Source organism: Cupressus sempervirens, chromosome 8 (assembly GCF_028749045.1).
Source record: "Cupressus sempervirens isolate cs-2001-9-10 chromosome 8, ASM2874904v1, whole genome shotgun sequence".
In the NCBI taxonomy this organism is placed as follows: Eukaryota; Viridiplantae; Streptophyta; class Pinopsida; order Cupressales; family Cupressaceae; genus Cupressus; species Cupressus sempervirens.
In genome coordinates this window covers 233,198,945-233,221,089 of record NC_143125.1, presented here as the reverse complement: position 1 = coordinate 233,221,089, position 22,145 = coordinate 233,198,945, and the positions used below count along the sequence as shown (strand labels likewise).

The 22,145-nt window shown below is 34.0% G+C and overlaps 1 long non-coding RNA gene across 1 annotated transcript; it reads right to left on the bottom strand.

The window, feature by feature from the left end:
• Positions 1–7,759: 7,759 nt before the first annotated feature.
• On the bottom strand, positions 7,760–21,885 carry LOC149542346 (uncharacterized). Its single transcript, XR_016355455.1, has 5 exons — positions 19,129–21,885; positions 18,946–19,023; positions 11,075–11,144; positions 10,900–10,965; positions 7,760–10,830 (listed from the first exon to the last, which is right to left on the bottom strand). It is a non-coding gene; the product is annotated as an uncharacterized LOC149542346 (long non-coding RNA).
• Between the last annotated feature and the right edge of the window lie 260 nt (positions 21,886–22,145).

Genomic DNA, 22,145 nt, shown 5'->3' with positions numbered 1-22,145 from the left:
CATCCTAGTTCTTTGAGTGGACAAAAGTTTATCATTATAGCTATTGAATACTTTACTAAATGAGTTGAAGTTGTCCCTCTCTCTACTGCTATAGGGAAGCATATTTATTTCTTCATCTTAAATCACATAATTTTTCACTATGGCATTCCCTCCTCTATAGTCACTAATAACTGGGGACAATTCAAAAATAAGGACCTTAGGTAGGTCTATAATAATTCCAAGATTAAACAACATTGGTCATCTTTTTACTATCCCCAAGGGAACGGTCAAGCTAAAGCTTATAATAAGACACTTCTCAAAATCTTGCATAGAATTATACATAAAACTAAGAGAGATTTGCATCTATAGATTAATCTTGTACTATGGGATTATAGGACTAGAATATGCACGCTTTTTGGGGCTACACCTTTTTCTCTAGTCTATAGTTCCAAGGTTTTTTTTACCATTAAATTTTGATATTCCTTCCTTATGGGTATCCTTGAAAGGTCTAATTACTCATGAGAACTAACAGGCTATGAGAACTCAAGAACACAAACTTCTAGATGAACGTCACAACGCTACTTTTGACCACATGAAATCATATTAGAAATGGATGCCTACTACATACAATAATAAATTTCATCCTAGGGATTTTCAAGTTGGTGTCCTTGTCCTTCAAGAGAATCCAAAGAATCGACAAAATAGAGAATAGAAGGGAAAGTTTGAACCTAACTAGCTAGGTCCTTACATTATCACTATTGCATTTGGCTCTAATTATTATCATCACTCTACACCATAGGGAGAACAACTCCCTGATCCCATCAACATATTACATTTAAAGAAGTTATATACTTAATACTCTTGCTACTCAGAGCTTGTACATACTTTATGATCTTGGAAAAATACAAAAAAAAAACATATATGATGCTGAAAAATCCTAAAAGATAGAAAATATCCTCAAAAAATTATCATCTTAGTGAAAACCTAGCAATATGTGCTTTTATGTATCACTGAAAAAATCTAATATCTCAACAATAGAAAAAAAACATAAAAAGTCCTTAAAAAAAATTCCTGCCAAGTGAAAACTTGGAAACAAACACTACTTGAGACCCTTGCACCAATGCCTATTAGCATCTCATTTTGCACTCTAAACCGACCATCTCATATTTCTTTGCCTTGCCTAGCTTGGAACTAACTATTATCTACATCTTGGAGCATAAACTATTTAAGCTTATTATGGTCTCCTAGTTGCGTTAGGGTTTCTCTGGAAGCTATCAAACTACCATTTTTCAACACTTTCTCTTCAGGATGTCATGAACTAGAGGGATAGGGACATGGGGCATGTTTTTTTTTTTTCTATATGTGGGTGTACTTTGTAAGATATTAGGTGTCTCAAGCATTTTACTTGACCCACATGACTCTTAAGATCTTCAATGCTACATCCTTATCTATTTTTCTCAAGTGTGTGCTTATGGCCATCTTGACATTTTCTATCTCGATGCAAGCATAATCTTTCTATACAAAATATTAGAGAATCTAACTGTGTCATCATCTTGACCCTTATGTCTTTGATGCATAGGTTGGGTTCCCACATTTCTATCTGATATAGATCATATTCATATCCTCATAGTTTATACTAGTGATGGTTGTATGATCTTGTGATGTCCCTAATAAGGATCAATGATAAAAACTAGGACCTACCTATATAACTCTTGCAATTTCACCTTTGCATATTAGCTTTCATTTCTAGGGTTCATTCTAGATAAGTTTTTCATTTGAGTGTTGAGAGAGTCTTCTTTATCTTTCATGGATGTGTCACTCAATGCATTCATCTCCTTGATTCTTCTCAATCATGTCTTCATATCCTTTTAAATTTTTCATCTCACCACTTCTCTTCTTTTCCTATCATCACAGGGGGTTCATCTTATCATCACATCTATCTACCCTTTTGGGACCCTTATATACCCTTTTGATCTACTCTTGACCTAATTTTTGAACTCCTTAGATTTGTGGGAAAATTGCACCCTTACCTAATTTTGACATCCTGTATCCATTTTCAAGATTGAAATCCAAATCCAAGTTCATCTTGCTGGTCACAATCATGTTAAAAATGTATTCTTCTTCTACGTAGTTGGCTTACCTTTTCAAGGCATAATCCTCAAATCTTTCAAGATAATCTTCACTTCTTCATCATTTCTATGCTCTTCCACTCTTCTTTCTCATTCCATTTCATTTCATTTCAACTTTCCTCATGTTTTGACCTAATTCTTATGCTTTATCTTTCTTGGTCAAACTTAGTCAAACTGGAGCAAATCTTCATTGCTTAGTGGTCTTTGGTCTCACTATTTTATTTTCATCGTGGAGTTTCTCTTATCTTTATTTTATCAAATCTATCTAATTTTTACATCTCCTCTACCTAATTTTGATTTTGATCCTAAGGGGGCACAAATATGTTATCATTACTTTTCATCATTGTAAATTGACTCTACTATAAGCTATTTCTCAAGAGAATATTTTTGACCTTTCTATTTTCTTTTCATCTACCTATATTTCTAGGTAATATGCTTGACCTTTTCATTTTCTTTGAATCTACCTCTCCTAATGTTCAATCACATTGCTTATTGACTTTGCATTCAGGATCAACTATCTCTTTGTGCTAGGATCTTTAGAGTTGGATCTCTATGTCAGCTACTACCTTGATATCTTCACTCTTTGACTTAATGTGTTCCTAGATTGATCACACATTAGTCAAAGAGGGGAAAATGTAATCACTCAAAAATGGTCATCTAGACTATGAGCCCCTTTTCTAGCATTCTTTCATAATTTATCTATTGCTTATCCTTGATAAAATCATCACTTTGTTATTTATTTGATTATATCCTATGGTTTTTTCACCTTATCCTAATTCTTTTATTTAATTATAAAATATTTCCCCTTTTAATTGAATAAAATCCCCAAAGTCCCACTTATCCTAAGTGTGCACATGAAAAGCATTATTCCTATTTTAAAAATAAAAGAAAAATCATTTTTGTCTCAAATGAAGTGCACAATTTCCAAGGTGGGTGGAATCATTATTCTTCACACATCTTTTGCCTCTTAAACACCATCATTGATCTTTCTTATGTGAGATTCTTGTGCACATGGAACACTAAAGGCTCATTCTCCACCCTTGATTTTGCCTCTTAATCTCTACCATCTATTTCTCTTTAAAAGGAGGTTCTCTCCTTGTTCTCTCATCTTAGACTCACATACTATTGTTATGTTGTGGGTTTTCTTGGTGATTTTGGAGCATTTGGAGCATTTGGAGCACTTGGATAATTCTTGCATTCTTATCTTAGTCTTCATTTTTCTTGCATCATGGCATACTTACATTAGCTTAGTTGCCTATATGCTCTAGCTTAGATCACATATCTTAACTAGGGGCTTTGTAACTCTTCATACTTATTAGATTACTCTTTCATTTTATTTAGAATAGCTTTCATTTTCATTGAACTTCATTGATTCTTGGACATTGGCATTCTTGTCTCTACTTGTTGAATATTTTGATCTATGGTGCACCTTGCAAGTGTTGATTTAGCTAGGTTCATTTGAGATCTACCATCTCATAGCTCTTGCACATCATTAATAGGAAGCTATGAGCCACTTCTTGGGACTCCATATTCCATGGGTTTTCTCAAGTGTAATGGTTTATAGAAGTGTACCCTCTTTTTGGTATCCACCTACAACACTACATTTCAACAAAGCTGAAGCATAAACAAATTTTGACCATGTATCTAACCTAGTTGAAGTAGGTTCTTTATCAATTTAATAATTGGTTAAAATATTTTTTTTGCATTATTTAAGTACAATCTCAATTTCAATTTTGGCATTATCTTATCATTCCATATAATGTAGGTCATGTATATGCATTTTTTGGAGATGAAAATAATGAAGAAGGAATCAATTACTTTCCATATCATTGTATTGAGGCAAAAAAGAAACTGATAGCTACAACCATTTATGGTTAGGGCATTGAGTAATCAATAGGATATGTCGTTGTGACAAGCACATAGCTTAGAAGGTCATATTTAGATGATGTCATATTTTGTATAAAAAATCAATAAGAGATGTAACATGTGCATATTTAGATGTCATATTTTGTATAAAAAAATCAATAAGAGATGTAACATGTGCATATTTAGATGCCAAATTTTGTATATAAAATTGATATGAGATATAAACTTTGTATATTGTTATGGTTATAACCTTTTTTGTTTAAGAAATTAAATTTATGGAACTAATTTCATGGTTATATCATTGGAATTATTTCTAATTTAAGCTTTTTTTCCTTGTAAAATTGCTTGGTGGAACTCTATTTGGTGGGTTTGATGATAGCATCTCCTTCAAAGAATATTCAATTATCTTCATCTTCCTCTCAATTGAGGTTTAATTTATTTTAATTTTTATCCACTTTAAATTTAAATTAATGTGTCTTCTAATTGATGCTCAATTCTCAAAATGACAAAATGAGTATGCCAAGTTACTATGACAAAATGCTCAAAACAATGTATTTTTCCAATACAAACTCAAGGCTTAAATAGCCTAAACCAAGTGTACACTCTTCCCAATGACTCACCCTAGTTCAAGGGGTCTTTAATCTTCAAATATAACCTATTGAATCAATCCTCAAAGTTTGAAATATGGCTATTAGGCCTAATATCCCCAATTAGGCCTCCAATGTTGTTCCCTCGCATTTTTCTCCCAATTTTCTCAAAACATAAGAAAAATAAATAATAGATTTTCATATCCATTTTTCTTTAGGTGGGATCATTTTGGGTTGTGTCCCTTCTATATCACTATGTGCCCCTTTTTAAGCTTAAAAACCCCTACTTTTACTAAGGAGGTATAATAGATAGTAGTCACCCAATCTTCTAACCTTGCATAGTATCTCAAAATTCTCATAAAAAATGTATTATTCAATTATTTTATACCCAATAACTCTCTATATAGGCTTACTCAAAGAAACCTCACCAAAAAGTGCCTAAAACTAGGGTGTTCTCAAACCCGACCAAGAACTCACTTCTAGGACCTATTATTTGATCCTAAATTTGTATAAGATGAATAATTTTTCTATTTTGCATTAAACCATGACCTCTTTCAAGAAGATCTTCTACTGCAATACCTATGGCACCACTTTTGTGCCCCTTTTCCACTCTTTCCAATGGTGTACACCTGCAACTCTTCAACTTTCCTAAAAAATTATGTTATCCTAACAAGATACATGTTAGGTCTTGATCATTCCATGGGAAATAGGGTCTCACATATATGGAATGATTATTATTTTATTATAGAAACCAAAACTGGTTAATAATTTGTCTAATTTCTCTTCACTTGCTATAGCAACTTATAGAGAAAATGCAGCAAATCAACTTCAAAGCCTTTGAAAATGTTAAAATATATTCATATGATAGTTTTAAACCATTACAATGAGAAATGAATTGAAAACTATAAAAGAACAATGACAAATTGCAAGGATAATAAAACTTTTATTCTGTTCATGCATCAATCTTATCACTACCTTATGAGAAAGGTTGTGTATATTTCAAACCATTCACCTTGTGATCACATTGTATTCTTTGTTAGCTCCATTTTCTTGGGTTTAAGCTAGTGCCAACCTTGTTTTTTCCATAGTCCCTCGGACATTATCGAGCACACTATGTTGAAGTGTCCCTAAGGATCTCTAAGCAACATTTATTAGTAATCTTTGAATGGTCATATCTTTGAGCTTGTGAGGTATCGAAAAATAGTCAAGTGCTATAGGATTGCATTATTGAGGCCTACAATAACCTATCTTAGTTTTAGGAAATCCATCTTTTTTGGATTAGGCATCCCTTTCTCGCTTCATGCCAAAAGTTGCAGTGTTACTTAGTTTAAATGAGCAAGGTTGAGTATACTTTAAAATGTTCATCTTGTGGTCAAATCATCTTCTCTGTTAGCTTTGGTTGGCTAGGTTTAGGATAGTGCCAACCTCATTTCAGCCACACAGTTCCTCATATGTTATCGAGCACATTGCACACAAGTGTCCCTAAGGGTCTCTAAGCAACATTAAGCAGTGATCTCTGAACAAGAATATCTCAGATCTTGTGTGAGGTATTGACAAATGGTCAGGTGTTATAAGATTCCATTATCAAGGCCTACAATAACTTATCTCAGTTTTAGGAGATCTAAATTTGTTTAGATTTTTCATCCCTTTCTCGCCTACTACCAAAAGTTGCAATGTTCATCAGTTCAAATGAGAAAGGTTGATTATATTTCAAACCGTTCATCCTAGGATCAAATTGTCTTATCTGTTATCTTTGGTTGGTTGGGTTCAGGATAGTTCCACCCTCATTTTGAACACAAAATCCCTTGAACATTATCAAACACATTGGACGGAATTGTCCCTAAGGGTCTCTAAGAAACATTGGGCAATAATTTTTGAGAAGGCATATCTTATAACTTGTGTGAGGTATCAATAAATGGTTAGATGCTACAGGATTATGTTGTCAAGGCCTATGATATCCTATCTCAATTTTAGGAGATCCAACTTTGTTTGAATTTTGAATCCCTTTCTCACCTAATGTCAAAAGCTGCAATGTTGCTTAGTTCAAATGAGAAAGGTTGAGTATATTTCAAATTTTTCATACTAGGATCGAATCATCTTCTCTATTATCTTTATTTGGTCAGGTTTGGCCTAATGCCAACCTCATTTCGGCCACAAGATCTCAAACGTTACTGAGCACACTACATAAAAGTGTCCCTAAGGGTCTTTAAGCAACATTGGATAGCAATCTTTCAACGGGCATATCTCAGAGCTCATAAAAGGTATTGAAAATGGGCCAAGTTCTATAGGATCACACTTTTGAGGCTTACAATAACCTATCTTAATTTTAGGAGATCCAACTATGTTTGGATTTGGCATCCCTTTCTCACCTCTTCCCAAAAGTTGAAGTGTTGCTCAGTTCAAATGAGAAAGGTTGAGTATATTTCAAATTGTTCATCTTGAGATTAAATCATCTTCTTTTTTAGCTCTAATCAGTTAGGTGTAGGCTAGTTCCAACCTCAATTTAGCGACAAAGGCCCTTAGACGTTATCGAGCACAACGCATGAAAGTGTCCCTAAATGGTCTCTAAGCAACATTGGTGACCTTGTAAGGCTAATTGCTCCAGTGACTCGATCCAGTAACACCAAAATTAATTTTATTTGATTGTTTCATGGTGGAAGTATTGGTTTGAGAGGCTTTTTTCACATACTTTCATAACCAAAAATCCTTTGGCCTTCCATTATTTAAGAAAAAGATGTAAAGTTTCCATATTGTGACTTTTGCTAAAAAGATGACAAACATAGCAAGTTTCAACACACCTTAGGACATCGAACAAGCTATAAACAACATTATAAGAGCACTTATTTCCCTTGGTTGATCATTTCCCATGTTGGCTTAAATATGTATGCCAAATGGGGGTCAAGCCACAAGATAAGGGCTTATTGACTACAAAACACAACAAACACAAACTACAAATGCATATGATTTTGATTACATATTACACTGAATTTGATAAACATGTTACATATTTTATATTAAATAATGAACACTTGGATGTTTGATTAATTGCAAGAAACTAAGATGAAGTATAACTTTGTATACACACAAAGAACAAGTTGGATGGAAATTAAACTTTAATGTATATCAAAATAAACAATATCATGGCATATCAACCACATAGTTACAAAAAGATGACATGTCTCATAGGTACAATACAAATGTCAAATATATACAAATTTCAAATGTATACAATATAAATGTCAAATGTGCACAGTACAAATGTCAAATATATATAATTAAAAAGTTGAATATATATAAATTTCACATAATGACGACTAGATATGTATATCTCTATCAATATCTATGATTGTGTTGGATCATCAAAATTGAGCCTCTTTGATGTAGTATGTGGCTCACTAAGTGTCTACACAAGAAAAATTAAAATGCTATATCAAATATCTTATCTTTGAATAATATGAAAAAAAACTAAAAATTTGGTTTTAAATTGTTGGTAGTTAAGTTGTCAGTTACCTCATATCTTTCTCCCACACTTGGATTGAATGATAACAATAATGGGCACCTGTGTGGATGGGAAGGACTCCTAAAAAATGATGATGTAGAGTGGTGATGGGAGGCACAACAACTAATGAATCAGTGTTGGTGGGAGGCACAACCATTGATGAAATAGTGTTGGTATGAGGCATGGCTTTTATGGTAAGTGATAACATGTTAGAGTTGTAGACATAGGTGTTAGGTATTTCTATATAGAGTAAAAAAAAAAATACATACAAGAGCCTAAGTTGGATCTCCTATGCTAGTAGGAGGCACAACCATTGATAAAACAGTGCTAGTATGAGGCATAGCTTGTATGGTAAATAATAAAAAGTTAGAGTTTAAGATGTAGGTGTTAAGGATTTCTAAATAGAATATTAAAAAAGAATGTAATTGAGCCTAAGATGGATCTTCCATGCTAGTAGAAGGCACAATTAGCGGTGAAATAGTGCTAGTATGAGGGACAACTTGTATGGTAAGCGATAAAATGTTACAATTGTAGAGTAGGTGTTAGCAATTTCAAATGAGAAAGGTTGAGTATATTTCAAAATATTCATCCTGGGATTGAATTTTCTTATTTTGTAGCTCAAATTGGTTAGGTGTAGGTTAGTGTCAACCTCATTTTAGCCACAAGGTCCCTCAGTCATTATCAAGCACATTGCATGGAAGTGTCCCTGGTCTCTAAGCAAAATTGGTGACCTTGTAAGGCTAATTTATTTAGTGACTCAATCCAATAACACCAAAAATTATTTGATTCGACCACTTCATTTTGGAAGTGTCGGTTTAAGACTTTTCACATTTTGACATACCCAAAAAACCTTTGGCCTTCCACTCTTTAAGCAAAATATGTAAAGTTGTCATATTGCAACTTTTTCTAAAAAGATGACAAACATAGAAAGTTTCAAAAAATGCTAACAAAAACTTTTGGAAGTAACACCTACACATATTAGGAGACTTAACAAGTTATAAACAAAATTATAAGAGTACCGATTTCCCTTGGTTCATCCCTTCTCATGTTGTCTTAAATACACATGTCAAATGGGGGTCAGACCACGAGATAAGAGCTTATTGACTACAAAACACAACAAACACAAAATCATTACAAAACACAAAATATAAACACATATGAGTTTGATTACATATTACACTAGATTTGATAAACATGTTACATTTTTTATATTAAATAATGTATGTTCAAGTGTTTGATTACTTGCAAGAAAGTAAGATGAAGTACTTTTTTGTATGCACACAATGAACAAGTTGGATGGAAATTCATGTTTAATGTATATCAAAATGAAAAATATCATGCCATATCAATCATATAGTCACAAAAAGATGACATGTCTCATAGGTACAATACAAATGTCAAATATATAGAAATGTCAAAAGTGTACAATACAAATGTCAAATGCACACAATACAAATGTTGAATATATACAATACAAAAGTTGAATATATATAAATGTCATGTAATGACCACAAATACATATGTATATCTCTATAAATATATATGACTATGTTGGATCATCAAAACATAGCCTCTTTGATGCAGTATGTGGCTTATTAGGTGTCTACACAAGAAAAATGAAAATGCTTTATCAAATATCTTATCTAAAAATAATATGGAAATAAATAAAAATTTGGTCATAGATAATTGGTAGTTGAGTTATCAATTACCTCATCTCTATGTCTCACATTTGGATTGGATGATAACAGTAATAGGCTTCTTTGTGGATAGGAAGGAGTCCTAACAAAATGATGAGGTAGAGTGACGATGGGAGACACAACTACCAATGAATCAGTGCTAGTGGGAGGCACAACCATTGATGAAATAGTGTTGGTATGAGGTACATCCTGTATGGTAGGTGATAAAATGCTAGAGCTGTAGAGATAGGTGTTCAAGAATTCTAAATAGAGTTTTTTTTTTAAATATGTACTAGAACCTGAGTTGAATTTCACATTATAATAGGAAGCACAACCACTAATGAAACATTGTTGGTATGAGGCACGACCTGTATGTTAAGTAATAAAAATTTAGAGTTGTAGACTTAGGTGTTAAGGATTTCTAAATAGAGTAAAAAAAGTAAATGTGCACTAGAGTCTAAGTTGGATCTCCTATGCTAGTAGGAGGCACAACTAATGATGAAATAGTCTTGGTATGAGGCATAACCTATATGGTGAGCAATAAAATATTAGAGTTGTAGAGTAGGTGTTAGCGATTTCTAAATAGAGTAAAAAGAAAATATGTATTACATCCTAAGTTGGATCTCTTGTGCTAGTAGGAGGCATAACCACCGATGAATCAATGCTAGTATGAGGCACAACATGCATGGTAAGTGATAAAAGTGTTAGCATTGTAAACATAGGTTTTAGGGATTTCTTTAATACACACAAGAAATTTAAAATGAGATCACAAGAGGGATTCAACTAATAATCTAAATGCATACTTGCAGCCCTTGTTATGTTTGACCTCATATTTTATGCTCAAGACTCCTAACAAAAAAAAATGATAAAGGATATGTACGCAGTTATGAAGGTCTTTGTAATACATAAAGATAATTAACACATTTTAATAGCCCACAATTGTTGATAATCACAATAAAACTGAAAAATACATGTACTCACATGTAAATGCAATAGTTTAATATGTATGTAAAACAAATGCATACCATAACCTTAGGTACCTGTCTTATACTCATAGGAGGCAACACCACTGATGAAGAAGCTTTGACAATTGTCTGGATAAAAAACATAACATGTTATGACATAGTGATGAAATTTATTGGAAGAAAATATGAAAAATTTACCTCGTTCATGTCTTGAACATCAATAGTGTCAAGTGCATTCATCAACTCTAAAAAAATCAATTGTTTCTACATATATTCAACAAACAAGTCAGTGCATATTCATCAATATTGAGTACATGTTTATGCATACGTTCATAATAAATTTAAAAATATAAACTTAACTTGTATTTAATACCTGTTTTGTGTTCAGGTGTGCTTGTTGATTTATTTTTATTTTCTCCTAACTTCAAGCTAAGTGGGGTGCCCTAAAGAAAAAAAAAGATAACATAAGAGAAGAAATAATATACAACATGGGTTGAAATCTGATTATAAACTTGATAGGTGCACAAAATATGATATTGCATAGCTCTCAAGACCAAAGTTAATAGTGGAAAGTGTGACATCATCAACTAGAGAAATTTCAGCCCTTGACAAGCCCTATAAAATAGTAAAGAGCATTGTTAGAAATAAAAGATAATGTTGTAAATGGAAAGAAAACACAAGAACGACAAGGACATATGAGGGCAAGAAGACACAAGAAGGTCATAAAGATCATTGAATATTTTATTGATCATTCTTCATCATAAACATTGTTTTATATATCATAACATAAGTGTTTTGATAACAATCAGTTGATTCTTATAGTGTGTGATTGAGGGTACAAAACAAATGGTTCTAAGATGTTTAATCTATCTAATACAAGTTGTGGAATACATTGGAACGATAGTTGAAAGATAGGGAAAAAGGCTTGATTGGGTCTCAAAAAGGCTACAAGGCCTAAATTCAAAGAGACCATGAAGGAAAAGAGAGATAGGAATGAACTTTGGCTACCTAGTAAAGAAATACAAGTGTATATTTATGACCTCCACACTCCCGCAAGACACCTTAGGTGATATGCAAGATGATAGGTTCTTTAATGTGAATGGGTATATAGAGGATGGACTCATGAGCTTCATCAGATGGGATTTCGGTAATGCTAGGAGTAGGAGACATGGATGGGAACTAGATGAATTTGATGAATAGGAGGGTTTTAATGTTAGTAGGAGATGGAAGGGGATCTAAAGAGGGATTTCAATAATGGTAGGAAATAGAGGGGGGTCTATAAGTGGGGTGTATGAAATAATGATATAAATTTGTTTATTTTTGTATTCAGTTATGTTTTTTTAATGTTTTTTTTTGTAGGGTAATTTAGATCTACAATAATGGGAAAGAACAAGAGAGGAATGATTGAAAAATAAAGGCAACAAAGGTACAAACAAGGGTGTATGAGGAGATTATGTGAAGGTGCATCACCAAATGAACACAATGTAAGTGATGAAAATATAACAATTCAAATTGACATAACCAATGCACCTAATGGAGAAAATGAAAATCATGAGCATGCACCTATTGATATTGATGTGACAAATGCACCTAATTGGACAAACGAAAATGTTGAACATAGCCCTATTGAAATTATTATGAAAAATACATGTACTTCACCTAATGCTCCTAATGTGACATCTCAAGTTGACATGATGAATACACCCACTTACATCAACTTCTACTAGAATAATTTGTAGAAAGCCAAAGTTTCTAATTGATGTTGATGAAAATACTTTGAAGAAAATGCATGATAAAATGTCAGAAAAAAATTGTAGAAGAATTAGTAAAAATATTTGGAATAACTATTTGGAAAAATTTAATCAAGCTGGAAGATGACAACTTGTTATTGAAATGCTTAAAAATCTGAAATTTCTAGAGAAACAATTAGAATTTATGGATTAAGAGCATCTAAAAATAGTAGTGGAAGAATCATTGTTAGAAATCTCTTTGACGCATACCAATCTATTGGTTCAAAATCACATAGTAAAGATGTTAATACCAGTCAACGTGTCCTCACATCAACCATAATGGGAAAGGAAATAGAAAGATCATGTATAGTAAGATAAGTAAATCATTAAGGATAAATAGAAAAATGTTTTTGATTAAGTAAAATAGGTTTTAACGGGTGCCTAAAATCATTAGTTTACAAAAGAAATAGACATTTAGTCTTGAACCAAAACAAACAACAAAGAAACAACAAGTCAAAGAAGGCCAGGAGAGCCATCCATCCTCCACCTTCCCAATAGCCTTCTGCCAATCAAGGCATTCAACCCCACATCCAACCCCCAACACCCTCACTACAGGAGATAAAATAGCTAAAATAGTACCAACACCTGTGATTTGGATAGCAACAGAAGAAGGGACAGCAACACCAAACTGAACCAGAGCTGCAAGAGGGACAACATTCGAATCAAGCATTTCAACAACAAATGAAGGGACATCTGCAACATTCTCGGTCCCTTCCATAGGGATAGCATTTGAATCATCAAAGACAGCAACATAATCCTCCACCAAAGAAAGATGATTCTAAGAAGAGTTATCTAACCCATCCACAACTATGGATACTTTCTGAACCGCATAGTGATCATCTAAAACCCCCAACCACTAAGAGGGTGATTTCTTCGATCTAACCTTATTAGAGGAGCATCATGTAGTGAGATGACCAGTCTTATGGCATTTCTTGAATCTAAAGGGAATACCCTCATAATGAAGAAATTGAGTCCAAGAACCATTCAGAGAGGCCAACTTAATCATTTCAAGGAGCCCCTTGGAGACATTAGTCTCCACAAGAATGTGAGCATAGGTCATCGTATACACATTGGAAGACGTTGAATCAACCAAAAATAAGTCCCCAAGGGCCTCCTCCACAGCTTCCAAGACTGAATCCAGCCATAAGTGAAGGGGAAGATTCAGTAATCTTACCCAAAGAGGAATCTTATTAAAGGATTCAGATGACGGGTGAAAATCCCTATGCTAAGGTTTGGCCATCAAGGGGAACCTCTCCTCCCAAAAGAAACCATGGCACAAGATAGAATTTCTATCTTCAGCATTTGCAAATTTCACAATAAAAAAAACTCCTTGCCACGGGGTAAATTTGAACTAAATTTGAAATGATAGGTTCCCAAAATTTGGAAATCCAAGCATGTAGATCCGATAAAGAGGACGAAAATCTCCTAAAATGAAAAATAGTAGCTAAAGAAGAGTAGTTCGCCACATATGTGAAGATCTCATCAATAAATTATGAATCTAGATGAAGCACAAGCAGGTTACTTAAAGAGATAGGCACAATCGAACGGAGCCCTGACTTTACAACAGGACCCCCAATACCTGCCTCAAAGGCAGCCACATCAGCATGAGAGATAGAAAATCTCTCCTCAACAACCCGAGACTATGCAATAGGGGAATTGTGAGCCTCACTAGTGGGAGCCATAGGAGCAGCAAAGGGACAGAGAGCTACCGCCACCACAGCCAAAGAGCAAACATCATCCCTAATATCTACAAACGAAGATTGAAACCTGCGAGAGCAGCGCGAGCAGGAGCATGAGGAACCCCAACAATAGATGTGGTAGGGAACTGGCCCACTATAGATGGACGAGAAGCCTCCACACCAACAATGGTCAGAGAGCATTAGACTGGAGAAGCATTTTGAAACACCGGTCGGGTGGGAGCAAGAGTCATCGATAGATATATAAGTAGAACAATTTTAGTCAAAGACTTAGAGAGGCAAAAGAAAATTGAGGGTTCTAACAATTTATTTTTTTGGTCATTTCAAGATAGACTCCCACATAAGGATAAGGTTATTTTTTATCCACTTAAAACATTAATTGAAAATATTTGGCATGACAACACAAGGACTTCACCAAACAAAAAAGGTGTTATCAAAAGATGAATTGGAAAAGCAAAACCTAAGTCGCATGCAAAACATTATTTGGATATGAAAAACACAATTTTATGAAATGTTTCTTCAAATATTTCCTCAAATTAAAATCAGCCAAAGGTTTTTTGAGATGACCAAACCATTCTATGTTAAGATCAATCATACATGCACTACATGTTGTAAGGTTCATGTTGATTTTTCTATGCATTATAATGTTTATCACTATGTATGTTTTACATTGCATACTAACGATATATTGTAGGAATGTGGTCTACAAGTACTTCCTAAGTCATTGAGAAAATTTATTGAAAGTGTACTTGATTCAAGATGTTAAGTGGTATCAAAGTGAAGGTTGTTCCTAAGCATGTAGACAGATCACCGAAGTTGAGGCAGTTTGCACCAAGAATTTGGAGGGACATGCATATGGATCTATGGTTGTGAAGATGGAAAGTTGATCTTGTTTAGGAAGATTGATCTGTTGAGGGTTTGTGAAAATCTTGGAAGATGGCTCTGAGCGGATTGGACCCTAAGATGATTGTGAATCTTCATGATGTGGTGGAGAGGAGATTTTTTGAGATGTCTTCTCGGTTTGAAGCTAGTTTGGTTAATCGAGTTAAGGAATGGATGGTTGAGTTTCATAGAAATTTGTGGAGGTGGAGTCTACCGACCCGAAAGAGTTTTGCCTAGTTGGCTAAGAGACTTGTTCGAGAGAGAAGATGGCATGGCAAGGTCAAGGTGGAAGAGGTTGGTTTTGTTGATCAGTTTGTGGAGTCTAATATAGAACCTATAGAGAAACTAGAGGCTATTGTTGAGGATATGCATAACCTTGTTGATGCTAGGATGGAGATTAGTTTTCATGATCAGTTAGTTGAGTCTGACATGGAGATTGCAAAGCACTCGGTCGTGGATGATCTAGTTGTTGGTGGTGTTGACTTATATGTTGCAAAGCATCTAGCTGTGAGCAATAAGACCACTGGTGTTGTGAGCTTGGCATGTATTCATGGAGATCTACATATTGTAGTTGATATGGAGTTTTTTGTTGCCAGTGTGGATTCACTAGTTGTTGATATGGATGAGGGTTTTTTGATGAAGCATAATGTTTAGTTTGTTCTTAGGAGTGAGCATGTTGATTGGATGGTTGAGATTTTGGTGTTTAACAGAGTGATGTAGATGTAGATGACTTGCATGTTGATTTTCTTGCCTTTGTTAGAGTGGAAGCCTTTGGTGAAGATGAAGATGGTTGTAGATATTTCTTTTGCATCAAAGTGTGGGACACACTTTTCTATCTACCTAGGAAGTCTAATGCAAGAGCATCTTGCATCATAAAATAGTGGTAAATAATTTATTTATTTTCTAAAGAGGAAAAAAATTCATTACAAAAAAAAAAATTGAGGAGCAGAGAGAAAGTGACAAAAATTAGAAGAAGAAAAATAAAAAAATAAAAAATAGAGAAAAGAGGGAAAGGGCATTTAATAGGTGGCATTATTAAATGTAACTTGTGGCTTGAGGATTTATTTAATCTAACTTGCTAGTGGTCGACTTGTGGCTTGGTTTGGTATAAGTAGAGGACTTTATCTTGTCATGATTCATTTGAAGGAGAAGTGAGTTTGGAGAGTAGCTAAAGAGTGAGTTTTTACTGAGTTTGTGGATAGAGTACTAAATGTGAGGCAATTTACAGTAGGATTGTGATTATCATCCACCTTGGAGAAGAGCATGGAAGATGGAGTAGCTAAGTGAGAGAATTTTTCCAGAGTGTGTGGACAGAGCATCGAATGTGAGGCAGTACACTTGGATCTTGAATTAAGTTTGAGAAGGGCTAGTAGTTGAGGCTTGGAAAATAAAGAGATTGCTTGGTGGGCTTGTGAGCACGAGTTGGATCTTCCTTGGAGGTTTCTACTAGAGTGTGGATCTGGACTAGCTAGGGTTTGAATTAGATCTTGAGGGATCTTGCAACTCTATTACTTGCTTTGTATTTGGCTGTAATTGAGAAGGCCTTATAGCTCGGCACATTGCATCTTGCATTGTTGTTTATCTTCCATTGTGTGGTTATTTGTTGGGGGCTAGGACATCTCCTTTGGGGATTCTCCTACCTTGCACTGCATCAGTATTATGTAAACAAGATGATGAGTACATTTATTATAAGGTCGTGTGTTTCAAAAAAATGTGCCCTCGATGTGATGGTTTGCAAAAGTTACATAGATGCCTACATCTAGATAACACACATGAAATTGGTAGGACACTATTTTTATTTTGAAAAGTACAAGTCAGTTACATATAGTGTTAAAGATAGAATAAAATTAAAGAGGTGTGTGTTAGTAAAAATGATGTATGCATAGCTAATTTTACGAAAAAGAAATTCAAGAGTAAATAGTGGAATCGTCAATTTTTTCACATACTCACATAACCAAAAAACCTTTGGCCTTCCACTCTCTAAGAAAAATATGTAAAGCTACCAATATTACAACTTTTTCTAAAAAGATGACAAACATAGGAAGTTTCGAAAGATGCTTACACCTATACATCTTAGGAGACCTAACAAGCTATAAAAAACATTATAAGACTACCTATTTCCCTTGGTTGATCCTTTCCCATGTTGGCTTAAATATGCATGCCAAATGGGGATCAAACCACAAGATAAGGGCTTATTGACTACAAAACACAACAAACACTCTACTTATTTACAAAATACGATAAACCCAAATTGATCAACATCTTATGCTTCCTTGTATTCACTTGGAGAGTTTAGGAGTTCTCTAATTTTAATAATTTGACACAAATACACAAAATAATTACATATGTTTACTTTTCATGTCTTATTACATCAAAATAAGTCACATATGAGTTTAATTATATGTTACACTGATTTTGATTTTGTTACATGTTTCATATTAAATAATGAACGTTCACATGTTTGATTAATTACAAGAAAGTAAGATCAAGTACAACTTTGTATGCACACAATAAACAAGTTGGATGGAAAATCAAGTTTAGTTTATATCAAAATGAACAATATCATGTCACATCAATCATATAGTTACAAAAAGATGTCATGTCTCATAGGTACAATACAAATGTCAAATGTGCACAATACAAACATCGAACATATACAATACAAAAGTCGAATATATATAAATGTCATGTAATGACCATAACTACATATCTATATCTCTATCAATATCTATGACTATGTTGGATCATCAAAATTGAGCCTCTTTGATGCATTGCGTGTCTCATCAAGTGTTTGCACAAGAAAAATAAAAATGCTATATCAAATATCTTATCTATAAATAATATAAACTAAAAATCAAGTTGTAAATTGTTGGTGGTTCAGTTGTTGATTACCTCGTCTCTTTATCCCACACTTGAACTAATTGATATGGTAATGGGATCCTCTATGGACAGGAAGAACTCGTAACAATGTGATAAGGTAGAAAGACGATGGAAGACACAACTACTGATGAATCGGTGTTGGTGGGAGGCACAACCAATGATGAAACAATGCTGGTATGAGGGACAATCTGTATGGTAAGATAAAATGTTAAGACTTGTAGGCATAGGTGTAAGGGAGTTCTAAATAGACTAGAAAAACAAATACATTTTTGAGTCTAGGATGGATCTCTCATGCTAGTAGGAGGCACAACCAATGATGAAACAGTATTGGTATGAGGCATAGCCTATATGGTAAGCAATAGACGTAGGTGTTAGGGATTTCTAAATAGATTAAAAAAACAAATACATACTAGAGCCTGAGCTAGAAGGGGGTCTATAAGAGGGGTTTCAATAATGGTAGGAAATGGAGGGGGGTCTATAAGTGGGGTGGATGAAAGAGGGATGATATGGGAGATGGAAGAGGAATGATGGGTGTGGAAGATGGAAATGTTTCAGCACTAGCAACTTCACATGATGTACTTAGATGACATAATTCATCCACTTAAGGAGATGGATATTCTATTGGCTTCCTTGTAAAACTCCTTGGAGACTTGGGTGTTTTTGGATGAGGTAGATGATTGGCATATGTAGATAGTGGAAATTTATACGAAGGCGAGCTATATCTTAAGGCATATAACGGATGGAATGCTTGAAGATAAGTCAATTGGAACAATTTAATGCAAATAATGTCATATTGCAATCATAGGAATAATGTGAGGTTTCAAAGTCCAAAGGGTCCTGGCAAGGAGCCTTAGACCAAATAGGGTTGGATAATGTAATAATAATTAAGAAACAACATTTAGGAAATTTTGTATTGTTAGTGTCATAGCAATTAAGAATTCATATTTTGAATCTAATGTATCATTGTACTTTCAAGAATATTTTAAAAACTTTACCTCTGATGTTCTTGATCTTGGCCTTGCACCTCTAACAGAACGAGTATTGTGTGGTGTTCTCATGTCGCTTGTTGCACCCTGCATTGCATATTGTTCACATATAAATCTAGAGTGTTCTATAAAATAAAATAAAATTAACTCCACATGTTAAATAATAACATGTGAAAACTCAAATAAACAAACCTGTGTCTCCTGTCCACCAAAGGCCAGAGTCATCAAATCATATGTGAGTGTGAAATCCCCACTTTCGGATGCATAACAAGTCTTCATGTAATGTATACATGGATGGGATGTCAATCCATCTTTGGTCGCCTCGATATCCAACCCATCACATACGCATTGCCAACTAAAACACGCATGTTGACCAGGCTCCGAAGACTTTAATTATGCACATGATGATGATGCAGGTGGCACAACTAATGATGATGGAAGTTTCATAGGTGAAGTAATACCACCTAAGTGTGAGCCATGTTAAATGATGGCGTTCGTCAAAGATGTGGTTGCATGAAGAGTCTGTAAATCTATAGGCTCTTTTATGATTGTTTGGACTACAAAATGAGACAGTTTTTTGTTTTGTACATCTCTTCTCATGTGTTGTACCACCCTACCGGCCTCGTGTCTACATTATGCAAATCATTTTCCTCTACCTTGGAACTCACGAGTGTCAAATTAAATTGGCTTCTCGGCATGGATGAACTCACAATATAGCTTTCTCGAAATATATAAAGGCACCTCACAAATATTAAATGGTGGTAGGTCAAATATCATATACCACCTATCCCAAAAAGATGATATCATTCTAGGGTGAGTGCACCGATAAATAGGAAAGCTTTTGGTAGTTTCCAGAATTAGGATCGGTGGAAAGAGCACATATAGCACCTTTTTTTATGTCCTTATCATTCACTTGTTGATATGATAATTTATTAACATGAAATGCACGACACCTATCCCTCCATGAACCCCATTTTGTAACTTTCCTAGACACCTCATTCGCATTTTTGGGTTATTTCTTCAAGTATATCTGCCAGGGTTGGAGTGGTGAGCAAGACTAGCTAACCTCAACCTATTGACCATTTGGCTAATGTGAGAGGTATTTTGTGTAAGGTGATTTATGAGGTCCCTTGCATAGCATTTACAAGATCTAATGGTATGCTCGGAGGGTTTAGATGGGGTTGTAGTTCTTTAAGGGGAGCATTGAGTAGAGGGTTTTGTGCCATTGTCATAACAAGTGGAGGGTTTTGTGGTTGTGTTGCAACGGGCCTATGTCGCACTACATGGAGGGTTTTGTGGTTGTGTCGTTGTGGGTGGAGGGTTTTGTGCTTTAGGAGTTGATCGCATTATTTGTGTATGAGTTGATATTTCATGTCTAACTTATTTTCTTGGTTTCTTTAATGCATCTTTACGAAAAGCAAAACAAAAATATATTACAACCCTTAATTTTTTAACAAATGGAATCAAATGGAAGCAAATAGAACCAAAAACAAAACAAAAACATGCAAAATTACCTTGTCTACATATTGGCATGGTCAAAAATGTTGAGAATAGCTTAAAACCCCTTAAAGCTCGCTTAGGTTCTACAAATTCCCTTCTCAAGCTTATCTGCACTTTTTTGGGCATTAAAATTATGTAGTGAGTCATTCTCTTTTAAAAACTTATAGCTTTTGAAATCATGATTAGGTTTTGAAGATTTATAAGGTTTTATTAATCTAGTCAAGTTATTATTTAATGTTATAAGGCCAAGCTCGGTTACCAACCCTAATTGTTTTTTTAAGTTTGAAATAATGTGATCAAGTTATTGAAGATTTGACTATTATTTTTTGTGGGTGTCCACTTTTTTGTACACCAACTTGGTGCACACGCCCCAATAACCAACAATCGTCAATAAGTATCAATCACCAACAATAAATAACATCCAACAATAAGAAACACACATCATAGGTAAATACAAAATCTACAAAGCCAATGCAAGATACATACTAGAAAGTGTCATCACATGGTCATGCTACTTCAGTCACCCTAGATAAGTCCCTAACTAAACCTCAAACCCTCAAGCATTGAGTTACCCCAGACTAGTTAGGTTGGACCCCAAACCCTCAACATGACCTATGTGAAACCAAAATACCTCTCATGAAAACAAGGAATACTAGTCATACCTCTTACTAGGTAGCATCTCATTCCCATCCTCAATGTATACAAACACTCGAGACGTGGTTGAGAAAACACAATTATCTTATTACTGTTTAAACCCATTCCCAAAAGTTTGTTAAGTTTTCACTTATTAAGTCAACTTACAATAAGGTGTCTCGACAGCCACTTAGGGCTTTGACCCCTATCATAGCCACACCCATATAATGCACCTAGACTTCCTTCCAAAAGCTCACAAACCACAATTGTGTCTCATACCAGAAAATCAATAATAATTGAATTCAATTCCATGGTAGGCAACCAAAAATGTATTGGTTCTCAAATCCAAATCATCGTAAACGCTCATCAAAACAAATCTCATAAATATAAATCTCAATATGAATCATAAAACACACAACATACAATTATCATATAAGAAATCTCAAGTCTTTGGTGGACATCCTAAATTGGCCAATTACACAATCATATAAAACCAATACCAAATAATAGTACAATTCTCAAAACAAATACCAAAAAAATTCAAATGAAACATATATAAAATACCAATTTTCAATGTCATGATTTTAAATAAAATCTTTTTCTAATATTTAATTTTGGCAATTTAATGTGTTTAATCATAATATTTTACATTTTTTTAAAGAAAATTGTTTCCTCTCTGATTAAATATTTCTAACAATATTAATCCATGAATATAAACAATAATAAAATTTCCTAATAGACTACAAGCTATAAAAGGTGTTAACACAATTCCTATAGTGAAAAAAGCATATAACTATAAATCATAATATTTTCCTTTAATATTTTAAAAATAATAATATAAAGAACGTAGTAAATGCAAGCTAATGCAATTCCAAAAAAATGGAATGAATTTGCACCTTAAGATATATTCTACTTTATGTGAACTCTACTCCTCCTAACAGTGTAGACATTAACAATAACTACATATTGAAAGATGTTAATGTTACACCAATCAATCAAATGGCAACCCATAACCATTTGATTGAAACAATTAAACTTATTTGACTTCATTAATGCATATTTGTTTCCTATTAGAA